The sequence below is a fragment of the Anabrus simplex genome, chromosome 2 (genome assembly GCF_040414725.1).
Source record: "Anabrus simplex isolate iqAnaSimp1 chromosome 2, ASM4041472v1, whole genome shotgun sequence".
Taxonomy (NCBI): Eukaryota; Metazoa; Arthropoda; class Insecta; order Orthoptera; family Tettigoniidae; genus Anabrus; species Anabrus simplex.
Window position 1 is genome coordinate 949,254,905 of NC_090266.1, and position 14,542 is coordinate 949,269,446.

The 14,542-nt window shown below is 39.1% G+C and overlaps 1 long non-coding RNA gene across 1 annotated transcript in view; it reads left to right on the forward strand.

Annotated features, from left to right (window-relative positions):
* LOC136863207 (uncharacterized) overlaps positions 1-14,542 on the forward strand; it is a 512,317-nt gene that overhangs the window by 245,430 nt on the left and 252,345 nt on the right. Inside the window, exon 3 of the long non-coding RNA XR_010859173.2 lies at positions 4,270-4,301. This is a non-coding gene — a long non-coding RNA (uncharacterized lncRNA). The remainder of the gene's footprint in view (positions 1-4,269; positions 4,302-14,542) is intronic.

Below are 14,542 nucleotides of genomic sequence, written 5' to 3' on the forward strand. Positions count from 1 at the left end.
TACCTGCGTCAAGAATATATTGTTTGTGTACAGCCGCCAGGAGCAACCTTCGTGAAAACGAATCTTACAGCAAAACGACTATTCATGTTTATGACACATTCCCCAAGGAGGGGAGATAGCCAAAAAAGGAGAAAAAAGAATAATTTCTGTTTGAACACGTCGGGAGAGTTCGCAACTCCAAATTTTCTACAATTGTGCGCTCATGAAAAAAATGATGTCCGATATGCCTTTTGCATAAGTAAAATAAATTAAAATAAATGAATAATATAAAAATTGAGAAAAATATTCTCCACACGGCGAGTCGAACCCACGACCATCGAATTACAACGCCAAGCTCGTACCGCTACGCCAACTACTGCTCGGCGCGCCCACTAACGTAAGTGGCTTATTACGGTGCGTGAGCCGCGTCAACATTTTTATTTTCTATACGCTTGGCCATCTGGAGTTCTCACTTTGGGTACTTTCATTTCTAGCCAAGCCCTGCATGTTCTATAAATATGAGCGAAATCGGTGGTGACGAGTAGGGAATGTTCCCTTGTTAGTGTTCGTGATTTTGTAGATTAGCACATACTGCTCAGATACTTTGTCACGTCGTGCTGAAGCTTAAAGAGCTTACTACTCAATAAAAGGCATGTTAAGTAATAACGTTATTCCAACACTGGTAACCGATATTTTGCCGTTGCGCCTGTGAAAATCGCTATGTGATAATGTTATGGCAGAAATACTGACCCGCAGCACATATTAAACCTTAGTGCTTTTCGGAAATTATAACTGAGTGAACAACGCTGCGATTTTCATTCCATTCCTCCTAACCTTATTTTCGTGTTTTACAGAGTTCAACACCGGGCTTCGTGGCTGGCATTTGGTTTAAGGGGTCCGATTTCGATTTTCGGACTGGGCATATCTTTTAACCTTCGCTGGTTAATTCCTCTGGCTCGGGGATTCGGAATTATTCCGTCTACAACATTAGATTTCATCCCAGACAGGGTCCCATCCTCATAGACGTGCAGGTTGCTCATTGGGCGTCAACTCTAAAAACCTGCACCAGGCCTCTCTCGCAGCCGCATATTATTATTATTATTATTATTATTATTATTATTATTATTATTATTATTACTTTTGACGCATTTTCAGGTTGATTAACATCAAATTAACGGCGGTAATCTTTATGCATTGTTAAATAGAATAATAAGATTCAATTTATCATGGGCTCTGTACATACAACGTGTATTCCACAATCCTTCATCTACACCTAGCTATGTGGCTTTGGTTAGTTCCATACCTCTAAGTCTATCGTCCCCTTGGTCCCTCTGTTTCTCTTACCCTCCATGCCCGAGTCCATTATCACCCATGGCAAACTATCTTCATCCATTCGCCAGACATGACCCTAAAGTGTAAGCTCGTGTATACAATTCGACTCAAATTTTCTCTTAATCTCTTTTCTCTGAAGCTTTACGAGTTTGTATTTATGTATATTGAATAAGTTATATTCTGCAAAAATATTATGGCACTTTTACCCCAATTTTTCTACTTGCTAATATTTATAGCCTAGTACTCGTTTGTTCAGAATATCACTTTCTTATTTAGTCCAATATTCCTTGCCATTCCGTAATACTACTTGTACCATCCTCGGATCCTTCCCCTTGACCAGTATGCTCCTCATGGGGAGTTAACGCCTACGCAATCTCACATAAAATTGGCCAACTGTAATCTATCTTCTAATTTTCAAGTTTATCCTATTGTTGCAACTATGACTCAATTATCTGGGTTGGTTTCCTAATAATAATAATAATAATAATAATAATAATAATAATAATAATAATAATAATAATATAATAATAATAATAATAATAATAATAATAATAATAATAATAGGTTCCAATTATCTACTCTACCAACCTGAAAGTTATCATTCTGCCAGCACAGAAAGTATCAAAGTCATTAATAATAATAATAATAATAATAATAATAATAATAATAATAATAATAATAATAATAATAATAATAATAATAGGTTCCAATTATCTACTCTACCAACCTGAAAGTTATTATTCTGCCAGCACAGAAAGTATCAAATATCTCAATACCTAAAACAATGTTCCAGAAAGTGATTCCAATTGGAAGTTGCTCCTCTGAGTTGCACCTGGTGCATGCACTGTGCACGGTGCAAAAGACGACTTCGCTTGGTTGACAAGAGTGCAGACCCCCACTCCTCGATTTGGAGCAATAGCGCTGTCTCTCTCTTTTCCCACGCCTGTCTCGCTCGCTTAACCTGTCTCCCTCTTCCTCACTTGCTCCGTAGCACTCCAAATCCAAGCCGAGTTGAGCCGAGCTTAGCCGAGTAGTCCAGAGACGAAGCGTTGGTCCGAGTGGGACCGATGCACTGTGCACAGGAACTCTTCACCTCAATTTGCACGCGTGAGATTTTGGGCGTTTGAGAGGCCTGTTCTAGATATTCACTAAGAGGTACTTCCCGATGAGTAGGAACATCTTCGAATTCTATTCCTATTGCGAATGCAAAGCAAGTTACTACCCGACGGAAAATATACGGACGACATATTCAATTTGATGGAAACTTGGCTGAGTGCGGCGGTAAAACTTAATCCATCACCAATGTTAACATTATACAGAGTGAAGCGAAATTCTCGCCCTCGGGAGTCGCAGAGCGACTTCTCACATGCCAGCAATAAAAAAAAAATGTCTCTCAATAAAGTTCGTCCTGCGAGTATATCTGGGAGAATAAGGTCGTTTAAGAGTGGTAATCTGGCAACATTGTAACCACATGTAGGGTAACTACCTCTGTCAGCACGTATTAGTCGTGCTATGCAGTTGGAACAGTGGATAGAGTTTTGGGTTACCATGCAGGAGATCGAGGGTTCGATCCTGGGTTGAGGTGGTTTTTTATTTGCTAATTTCCATCGGACATTACATACTGTAACATAGTAAGACACCGTTTCTTAGGTCACATGTATCCTACATTTACAAAATTTAGTAACGCTGAACACGTTGTAACGCATCTAGTAGATGAAATGGTGCGAATAAATTCACGCCCATGACATGGAAAGGGCGTCTTTCAAAGCTGACCAATGAAAACGAATGTTCGTCAGTTTCTAGAGAACCCGCTGCAATCGCTGTTGACGATTAAGATGCCAGATGCTATACCACCTGGACTACTTTTACGAAATAAAAAGCATACGCCTCAACCCAGGATCGACCCCTCGACCTCCTGCATGTTAACCCAAAACTCTATCCATTGCTCCAACTGTACAGCACGAGTAATATGTGCTGACAGAGGTAGTTACCTACATGTGGTTACAGTGTTGCCAGATTGCCACTCTTCAACGACCTTTTTCTCCCGAAAATACTCGCAGGACGAACTTTTGTGAGAGACTTTTTTTTTATTGCTGGCATGTGAGGAGCCGCGCTGCGACGCCCGACTGCGCGAATTTCGCTTCACTCTGTATAGTCATTGATATGGGTACTTTTTGTGCATTTGGAATGCTTTATTTCACTTGTTAAAACTCTTAAAATATCTTGAACTTCGTTGATTTAATGCTTTCTTTGGAAAATTGGATTCAATTCCCAGAATATATGCCTAAAAACCCTTGGTCAGTTTCAGTTCTACATGAATTCTATCGGTCTCGCAGTCGTTTAATCGTGCCTTTCAGTTCTTCAAATAACTAGTTCTATCCCAGTGGAGGTCGGTGGCCATTAAAGGTGTTTAAATATGATAACTCCATGTCATTGTTTTCCGACACGTTTAGGAACTCGTGCGGGACAACATTCAGTCATACTGGCGTCTCTTGAAACCTATAGCAATTGTGAGGACTTACATGTAAAATTTAATAATGCAAATGTCTGTTCCATCATTTCATGTTTCTGATTAGATGTTTTAAACCATGGAATAAAAGTGGAAAATGTGGGCAATTATCACTTTATATACATCTCTTCAGTCCAACTTCCGTATGCTTAGTCCTCTGACGGAGCTGTAGACTCGGCCGGAGAGTTTATTTAAGGGAACAGTGAATTTACTTTTAGTTGTAAAGGCATCGAGATATTGCTGGTGTTTTGCTGGTGAGTGAACCACATATGATGGTGTACAATTCACACACGAGCAATATTATCGTGTTAATAATGAGCTTACATATTGTATGAAGGTAACGACTTCACAGGCATAGCCTATGTATAGTTCATCAATAATTTAAACTAAAAAGTCTCTTTTTGTTATATTATTTCTATTAATTTATCTTATGTTTTTCTTTCTTTCAGGTCTCCTACGTTCAAACATTAAGCTGATTAAGGTAAGATTCTTTTGAATGCATCTTAAACATTTAAGAGGTTTTAATTCTAAAGAGAATAGAAGCTAATATCTGTGTTTCTGAAGAGTAATTACTGTACAATAAAATAAATTTATTCACGGTAGAGTGAAATGGTAATGTAGGGGAAGACATAAAATTTAATTCATAAATACCTATGTTATTGGAGGTCCTATCCAAAAATAATACATAATAAAAGTTACAGGGAATAGAATTTTCTATCATTTATGCTTTACACAGTATTAGAGTACCGGCTATGATAGCAGAATTTATGAATTTATAATTTTGTTGCTTAGACCATATCAACATCGAACATCGCTAACATGGAAATAGTGTTCCTTCGTGTTAACTGGCCATGGTGGCGGTTTCTGCCGTGATTATCCTAAGGTGAAAACTACGCGGTCATCAGTCCTTGTCGACAAGGAAGATTGTGAAGATCATTGTCAAAATGAGAAAATATGGGAAAGGAACGATCCCTTGAAGAACAAGACAAGAGTTAGTCATGAAAGGAGGAATAAGGACTCTTTACATTAGATCTCCTAATATCACATAGTCAGGAGAAAACTAAATGTGAAGACCTACAATATTGAAAGCGCATAAACCTGATCAACAATAACATTACATTAACTATTGTTTGTTCTGATGTGTTTTTTCTCTTCTGCTGCCACTTATTTTCGATAGATGGGATTGATGCTGCTTGCCCAGTAGAAAGTATTCAGTTTAACAATCATTACAGGAAAAAATATTAACCTGAACTGAAAATTGGAAAATTTGTATTTGTGAACAATTGGCTTTTGTATGTGCGTGTCTCACCACTCTTTATCAGCGCTTCATTAATTACAAAACTGTGCTCACTTGTAGGTCTATAGTTAGAGAAGGACCTATTGGAGGCTGAGTTCAAATCACGTCATTAGTAAGCGATTACCTTTGCCTTGTATCATTATGTAACACGATTTTTTTTCTCTTGTCAACATTAATCTGACATAGCATGTACCTATGCTGAAAGATTAAATACTACATTTAAAGAAAATTCCAGTCATTTCTTCAATCAGTAACTGTAAGAAATCTCAGTACGACTGTATCTTATTTCAAGATGCATTTATTTTCGAGAGTTCTGATTATTTTCGTGCATATATTAACATATTATATCAAGTACCAGTTATTGTGCCGCTGGACGAGGAGAAACATCATTTAACGTTGCAGTGAATGTCGGGAGAGAAACACTTCTGTATTTTCGGTGAGAATATTAGGTATTCGTTCTTTTCTGAATTATGACTCAAGGAGCATTACCTTCGACATGAACAAAACTTCTACTTTTGACATTCGAATCATAGCCTCGGGTCTTCGAGATTAACAGACCAGGTGTGTCACTCCTTGCGCACATATGTAGTTACTAGCAGTTACCCGCGGCTTCGCTCGCGTGGATTTCGTAAAATAATAAAAGTAATCGTTCCTCGGTACTGTACCAAGACATTATCTGAAAATCCCTAAAGTATAAACATTCACCGACAAATTGAGTTTCATATACCCCGGAAAATCTTTGTAAACCACGTTTGTGTTATTGCCTTTTGGGGCTAAGATGACCATGCAACATAGAAATGTACATATGAGAAACAGCCTTCTCCTAAAGCGAAATAAAATGTGTGTTTTTAAGAGATTCCAAATATCTATCTCCCCGTCGTAACATTTTCAGTTTTTGAGAGAGACTATAAGAATCCCCATAAAAAGAATTCAACCCCTTCATCAGTCCTTCTCATTTCCTGAAAACAAAAAGAAATACATGTTCCTTTACATTTACAGGAGATTCCAAATACTAATTTTCGCGTCTGTAACATCATCAGTTTGTGACATTTTAGCATCCTCATTAAAAATTCTCCACTTCTTTATTCACGTCTTTTCACCGCCCGTTAAGTGCCTTTTCCGAAAGAAAAAAAACGTATTCCTGTATTTTTAAATGACTTTCCAAATACCAAGTTTCCTGTCTGTAACATGTTAAGTGTTTGACATATACTGTAGATTTCCAAATTCCAAATTTCCAAATTCACCTACTTTTTCAATTCTTTTCAACCCCTTACGTGGATTTTCGGACAAAAGTACGTGTTTCTTTATTTTTAAAGGAGATTCAAAATACAGTACCAACTTCCATGTCTGTAACATCTTCAGTTCTTGAGATATGTCTCCTCGAAAAATGAATTCGGCTTCTTTTTACGTTTATTCCACCCCCTCCCCCTTTCAGTGGACTTTACAAAAATAAAATATATGTATTTCTTTATTTTTAAAGGAGATTCAAAATACCATCTTTCACGTCTGTAACATCTTCAGTTTCTGAGATATAAGTATCCTCTTAAAGAGATATCAACTCCTTCTTTACTTATATTCATCCCTCCCCCCCCCCCCAAGTCGATTTTCCGAAAACAAAAAAAACATGTTTTTATAGGAGATTCCAAATACGAAGTTTAACGTCTGTAACATATTTTTTTTGAGATATAAGTATCCGCCACAAAAGGAATTCAAATCCTCTTTCACCCCAACCCCGTTAAGTTGATTTCCCCCCCCCCCCCAAATGCGTGTTGCTTTCTTTTTTTTTTTGCTAGTTGTTTTACGTCGCACCGACACAAATGGGTCTTACGGCGACGTCGGGACAGGAAAGGCCTAGGAGTGGGAAGTAAGCGGCCGTGGCCTTGTTGCTTTCTTATTAAAGGAGATTCCAAACACCAATTTCTACGTCTGTAACCATCAGTTTTTGAGACATAAGTATCCACATAAAAGGAATTCAATTTTTTCACTTCCTTTCACCCTGCCTCCTTAAGTGAATTTTCCGAAAACAAAATAAAAAATACGTGTTTATTTATAAAGGGGCTTCTGAATACCAATTATCACGACTGTAACATCTTCAGTTTTTGAGATATGTGTCCTCATAAAAGGAATTCAGTTCCTTTTCACCCCCTCCCCCAAGTTTACTTTCCCCCCTAAAATGCGTGTTTCTTTATTTTAAAGGAGATTCCAAAAACCAATTTTCACGTCTGTATCAATTTTAGTTTTCATAAAATATAAGTATCCTCATACAAGTAATTCAATAAATTTTTCAATTCATTCATCCCCCTTAGTTGGATTTTCGGAAATCAAAGGAATATGTGTTACTTTACTTTTAAAGGGGATTCAAAAAACCAATTTTCAAGTCTACAACATCTTTAGTTTTTGAGACGTAAGTAGACTCATCCAAATAATTCAAATAATTTTCAATATCTTCATCCCCGCCTAATTGAATTTTTCAAAAACAAAAAAATTATGCATTTCTTTATGAGATTCCAATCACCAAATTTTACGTCTGTAACGTCTTTAGTTTTTGAGATATCATTATCCAAAATAAAAAGAATTCAACCCACTTTTTAATCCTTTCTACCCACCCCTCCCCGCAGTGGTTTTTCCGATAAAGTTCGTCTTTCTTATGTTTGAATGGGATTAAAAATACCAATTTTCATTTCTGTAACATGTTATGTTTTTGAGATATACTGTAGATATGCTCATTCAAAAAATTCACCCACTTTTTTGGTTCCCCTTAAATGGATTTCCCGAAAAAAATATCTATGTTTACTTTTACAGGGGATTCCAAATAGGCCTACCAGTTTTCAAGTCTGTAACATATTAAGTGTCTGAGATATATTGTAGAACTGGATATGTTTTTTTAAATTCCACCCCGTTTGTCACTCCCGTTCACCCCCTATTCATAGGATTTTTCAAAAACAAAAATTACTTGTTTCATTAGTTTTAAAGGAGATTCCAAATACCAATTTTCACGTCCATAACATCTTCAGTTTTTGAGATATGGGCATCCTCATAAAAGGTATGCAATCAATTTTCCCCCTTTTTCACCCCCCTTAATGGGATTTTGCGAAAACAAAAAGAAAGTGTTTCTTTATTTTTAAAATAGATTCCAAGTTTTACGTCTTTAAACTTTTAAATTTTTGAAATATAGATACCCTCATTTAAAAATGTCACTCCCCTTTTCACCCCCTTATTGGCGGAATACCCAAAACTCCTTCCTTAGTGGGCACCTGCACCGTAATATAAATGTATCCTCAAAATTTCTTTTATTTATGTCCAGTAGTTTTGGCTCGGCGATGATGAGTCAGTCAGTCAGTCAGTCAGTCAGTCAGTCAGTCAGTCAGTCAAGGCATGTTATTTTATATATATAGATTTATAAATGTATTACTCTAATTTGAGTTTTAGAAGGGGGATTTCTTGACATCTGGTATATTTGTTACATAATTTGATTACATAGTGCGGTAGAGTCGCCCTAGTTGGTGTAAGAGTAGTAATATTGCTTTTCGTTTTACGTCCTACAAACTACTTGCGGTGCGGAAAATTCTGTCACGCAAGAGTTCTTTTAGTGCTTGTAAGTCTACAGATAGGGCCGATGACCTATATGTTAAGCCACTTTAAACAACAAGCATCATCATCATCATCATCAGTCTACAGACACGTGGCTGGCTTACTCGAGAACCTACAAATGTTACCGGGATTGAACCCACAAACCTGGGCTCAGAGAGCCAGCATGATAATACCTTAGCCACTCAGTCCGGTGATTTACGAACACTTCATGTGCCTGAGAGTCAGTTCGATGATAATGTCCTTACAGAATCTTCAAAATATTGGTCTAATTTGTGTTATGATGAAAAAATAAATGTTTAAGTTACACATTGTTTGGTGACGTTTCTTTTTAATTGCTATCAGTTTTACGTCGCACCAATGCAAACAGGTCTTGCGGGGACGATGGGATAGAAAAGGGCTAGGACTTAGAAGGAAGCGACCGTTCCCTTAAGGTAAGCCTCTGCATTTGCCTGCCGTCTTTCTTTCCTGGCCTTTTCCTCAATCATCTGGGGATGGCTCTAGTGCGGATTAAGCCCAGTTTTACGGATGTATGCCCTTCCAGATGCCAACCCTATGTGGAGTGATATGTCCGCTATTGTCCGTTTCTGTGGTGATTGGTAATGCAATGTATTTCATGTAGATGAACATGTGCATTAAGACTATGACAAAGATCTAGTCCCCAAACAAACGGAATTAACTGTTCGCAGTTAAACTCTTCGTTTCGAACGGGAAGAGAACCCGGTGCCCTTTGAACCGAACACCAGTACGCTGGCCATTCAGCCAAGGAGTCTAACTGTAATTTGTCAGATATGAAAAGACACTTCATATCTGACGACAGTGGGGTTCGAACCCACTATCTCATGAATGCAAGCTGGCAGCCATGGGACGTAAACCGCGTAGCCAGCTCACTCGTTGACGTATATTTAACACAGTACCGTAATATTCCTCAAAACAACCCCATTTCTTCGATGTTTAGTTCTATATAAACATTTACATTGATATGAATTGAGTATTTTAATTAAAGTTTATTAACGACAAAATTAAAGCTGCCTTTCTTTAGGTTTTATGAGAGATATCTGCTTCGTGATTTGAACAAAACCTGACACAGCTTGGAAATACGAGAGGCAGCCAAACAACATACTTTCGTGCCTGCCTTCGTGAAACACGAGCAAGAGAACTTACTAGCTTGGCTATGAATCTTAGCTTTTGAATCTTGAATCTTTAAGATCATAAGCCCATGTCACAGTTTAATGTCATTTCACCAATGTGTGTTCTTCACATGAACGCCGCAAATTTCGGAAACGTAACGTACTCAACAAAAACTCTGTTACGAAAACAAAAATAGTGCAAGGTCTATTTGAGGGATCGGCATGTGTTGTATTTGGACGTCCGCTGGAGCACAACCACGTTGGCTGAGCGGGTAAATAGCCCACAAATCAATTGTAATAGCATGGCGGTGGAATACGCCGTAGAGGAGAGGTATACGCTTAACTGCTGACTTAATCATGACATGATTTTTCGAAATTTTAACATACTGTTTGAAAAGTAAGGGTTTTTCAATGCTTTATGTTCACGTACGACACGTTAAGTATTGCACTTATGAAGGAAAACTATTCTATACTTTGGTAAAAGGAAACAATAAATTGGCCGAGCTGAGTGGCTCAGACGGTTGAGGTGCTGGCCTCCTGACCCTAACTTGGCAGTTTCGATCCTGCCTCAGACCGGTGGTATTTGAAGGTGCTCAAATACGACAGCCTCGTGTCGGTAGATTTACTGGCACGTAAAAGAACTCCTGCGAGAATAAATTCTGGCACCTCGGCGTTTCCGAAAACCGTAAAAGTAGCAGTTAGTTGGACCTAAAAACAAAATAACTTTATTAAACCATAAACGCTAAGGAGAAGTCACCAAACGTTTTTTCTCATATGAAGAATGCGTTAGGGACTTTTCATTGTAATGGTAGGCCCTCTTGCCTACCATCAGTCACAATCAGGTTGGGGAGTTTTCATTATAATGGTAGACACTACGCCTCTGTGGTGTAGTGGTTAGCGTGATTAGCTGCCACCCCTGGAGGCCCGGGTTCGATTCCCGGCTCTGCCACGAAATTTGAAAAGTGGTACGAGGGCTGGAACGGGGTCCACTCAGCCTTGGGAGGTCAACTGAGTAGAGGTGGGTTCGATTCCCACCTCAGCCATCCTGGAAGTGGTTTACCGTGGTTTCCCACTTCTCCTCCAGGTGAATGCCGGGATGGTACCTAACTTAAGGCCACGGCCGCTTCCTTCCCTCTTCCTTGCCTATCCCTTCCAATCTTCCCATCCCTCCGCAAGGCCCCTGTTCAGCATAGCAGGTGAGGCCGCCTGGGCGAGGTACTGGCCATACTCCCCAGTTGTATCCCCCGACCAAGAGTCTGAAGCTCAAGGACACTGCCCTTGAGGCGATAGAGGTGGGATCGCTCGCTAAGTCCGAGGGAAAAACCGAACCTGGAGGGTAAACAGATGATGATGATGATGATGATGATGATGGTAGACACTAACTCTCCACCTGCCTTCTAGGGTAACGTTAAGAGCTATGCAATATAATACAGTCTTGCTCACAACGTGTAGGGGAGAAGGGGGCACATTTGAACAAATTTTGAGAAATTTTTTTTTCTTACTACCCAAATTATTTTATTCATCGAAATCACAACATTCTTGAAAGAGTAACATATTCTACATAGTTTCAAATCGAATGAACCACAAAATTATGGCCCTGATGCACCCTATTAATAGAAAACAATAAGGATGTAACATGTTCATAACTACCCCACCCCTGGGGTACCTTTGAACTACACATGGGGTACTTATGAACATACATAAATCGGTACAAAATACATCAAATATGTAATATTTATGTTGTTTGAAGGACACTTTTCACTTGATTACATAACTTTGTCCTTGCAAAAGTTGAAGTTCACACCGAAAGTTTTCAATGCTGCACTGCGTGCAGTTCCACCTGAAGTATATGGCGGTGGAAGTTTGACAACAATATCATCTCTTTCAACTTCACTGATATCATCTATTTCCGGAAATAGAAATTTCCATGTCTCCCCGTACCTGCGCATGAATTTTATCTTATATGTAAGACTGTCGGATATTTCGATTACTTGACCTACAAACAACACCTTGTTTTTCTTTGTAGTGTATCGAATTAACAGAAAGTCACCTGTTAATATTTTTTCATTGTCTCCCATCTCAGGAGACCCCACGATTTCTTCAAATGTCTCAAAATCTGATTCATCGTGAACTGAAATATCCTCATCACTTTCACTGGACGATGAAAAAGTCAGTTGTTTCTTAGGTTTCTTCTGACTTCCTCGAAATTTGCTTTGATTGTTAGCCTCCCTGCCATATTTGTTCTTTAGAGCAGCCCTCGCTACAGTTTTTTCCTCAATGCAGTCTTTAACTGGGGTAGCTGTTAAAATGCGGGATTTGGCTTTCTTTCTTTGCCTTTTTTCGCAACTAGGTCCAGCTTTCGGAAAGGGTCGAACATCTTCTGGTGAAAGGTTCTCCATTTGTTGTTTTTCCTCGCAAGGTTTTCCAGTAGGCCTAGGTGTTCCAGGCCTGGTAGCAGAAGGGACAGAGTTCTCTGAAACAGTGACTTCCTCACTGGTAACGCATGATGGCTCGAAATCGTCATCACTGAAAGCAAGCCTAGAAAAAGGCCATATTCCTGTCTTAGAAAAAGCAGCAGTTATGTTCTTCACAGTGAAGGAAGCTTGAAAAGCAACATTCGTTAATGCTGCTAAGTCATGAATTGTAATTGTTTTACCAGGATTAGCAGTCATCCAGTCGTGCTGTGCGATTCGTAGCTTTCCTTTGAATGGCCCCATGACTCCTACATCCAGTGGCTGCAGCCGGTGTGTGCAGTGCGGGGGGAAAGTGACCAAAATGATACCATGCTCTCGGGCATACAGAATAGAATCTAGAGTGCAATGGGACTCGTGATTATCCATTAACAAAATGATAGGGTCTTCCTTCGAACACCTGGTCATTTTCTTGACATGCTCCAGTACCATTAAAAACAAAGGTCCTGTCATCCAGCTACTTCTAGGACTATTGACTAGGCCCAGGCTTCCAGGTGGTGCACCAAACATCAGTGAGTCAGCAAGTCTCGCCCTTGGAAAGACGAAAACAGGTGGTAAACTATTACCAACAGCATTGATTATCATACAAACTGTTATCATTGTTCCACGCTCTCCAGAAACTACTTGCCCAACCTGCTTTACCCCCACCTGTGCAACAACATTTGGAGACTGTACAACTGTAGATACCCCCGTTTCATCGAGATTCAAGATTCTGTCCGCACTGATCGGCACCAATTTAAGTGCTTGCTCATAATTGTCATAAAATTCCATTACATTTGGTTTGTTGAACGCACTGGCTCTGGCGAGACTTGTATTTTCAGGCTTACGAAGAGCAAGTTTCTTATGTCGCTTCATAAATCCCTGTACCCAGTCAATTCCTGCAATGTTGTTTTCATCCCAGGTAGTTGGATATTTACAGCCTGATTTCTTAGCATAATCGTACGCAAACTGACGGATTTGCATGTAAGTCATTCCGTAACTAATTTTAGAGCACTTAACAATGTAATCTTGTAGCATTAGCTCTTGATTTTCACTGAACACTTGCCGACTTGCATACCGCGAAGGAAACACACGAGATTTGTTTAGGTCATTCTTCTCCTTTTTAACTCTGTAGTACAATGCAGTGTGAGTCATTCCATATTTTGAAGCAGCCTCTCTCAACGAAAGACTTCTCTCCATGACAGCTCTTACAGCCTCCCTTATAACTTCCTCCGGGACATCCGGTTTGTTTCTCTTCTTAATGTACGTACGAACCATAGTTTTCCTCAGTTCTAAAAGAAATTCAAACTAATCAGTAGGAGTTTTTTGTTATATTTTGCTTCATAAACATGTGTACTTACAGTGGGGCACATTTGAACACTGTTCAAATGTGCCCCCAAAGGCAGTGTTCAAATCTACCCCGCATGCAGCCATTAACCATAACCTTAAATTCTGCTGAACAGCAAGACCTTGCAACAGCTTTGTTCTACTGGCATGCTACACAACCCATTAATATGTAGTACTGCAGAAACAAACTTACCTTTTATGGAACAACACAGTCACAAACACCTTACAAAGTTCACTTGGCAAATTTACTTTCAATGCAGCGTAATACTTGTTCATTCACCCACACCAAACACAACAAATGAATGGCGGGAAAACAAATGTCAGCTGAAGAGCAGGGGTGCCACTCTCAAATAATGAAATTAGATATTAGGACTTTCAATTGTTTGGCGGATTATTCAAATTGTTCAAATGTGCCCCATGTTCAAATGTGCCCCCTTCTCCCCTACTCTACCTAACCTGAAATTCTGTATGCAACGTAGAATTCCGTAGCGATGCTCGGGTACATCAGCTAGTTATCAATACGATTTGAGATAATAAATGCATATAGTGAACACGGATAACATATTTTTTGGGAAATTTGGCGTGCACATCTTTTTACGATGCCTATGTAAATATCTTAACACATAATTTTAGTCTCCAGATATTATTTTATAAGCACATGTGTCTCAATAGGCATCTTTATCAAGATACTACAATGGTTTTTCGTCTAAATAAACCGTGCTGCTCGAGGTGTCATGTGTCTGCGGTGCAGAATAGCTTACCGCAGTCCGCACAGCGAACTAACTTCACTTGTAAATATATGAGCACGCTGTTCTGCAAAGGGTGGAACACAGATCATGCATGGTCTGGCTCGTTAATCCCTTGCGAGAGAGAATTACTTTAGGTAATGCAGTTCATTAAGTCATATTTC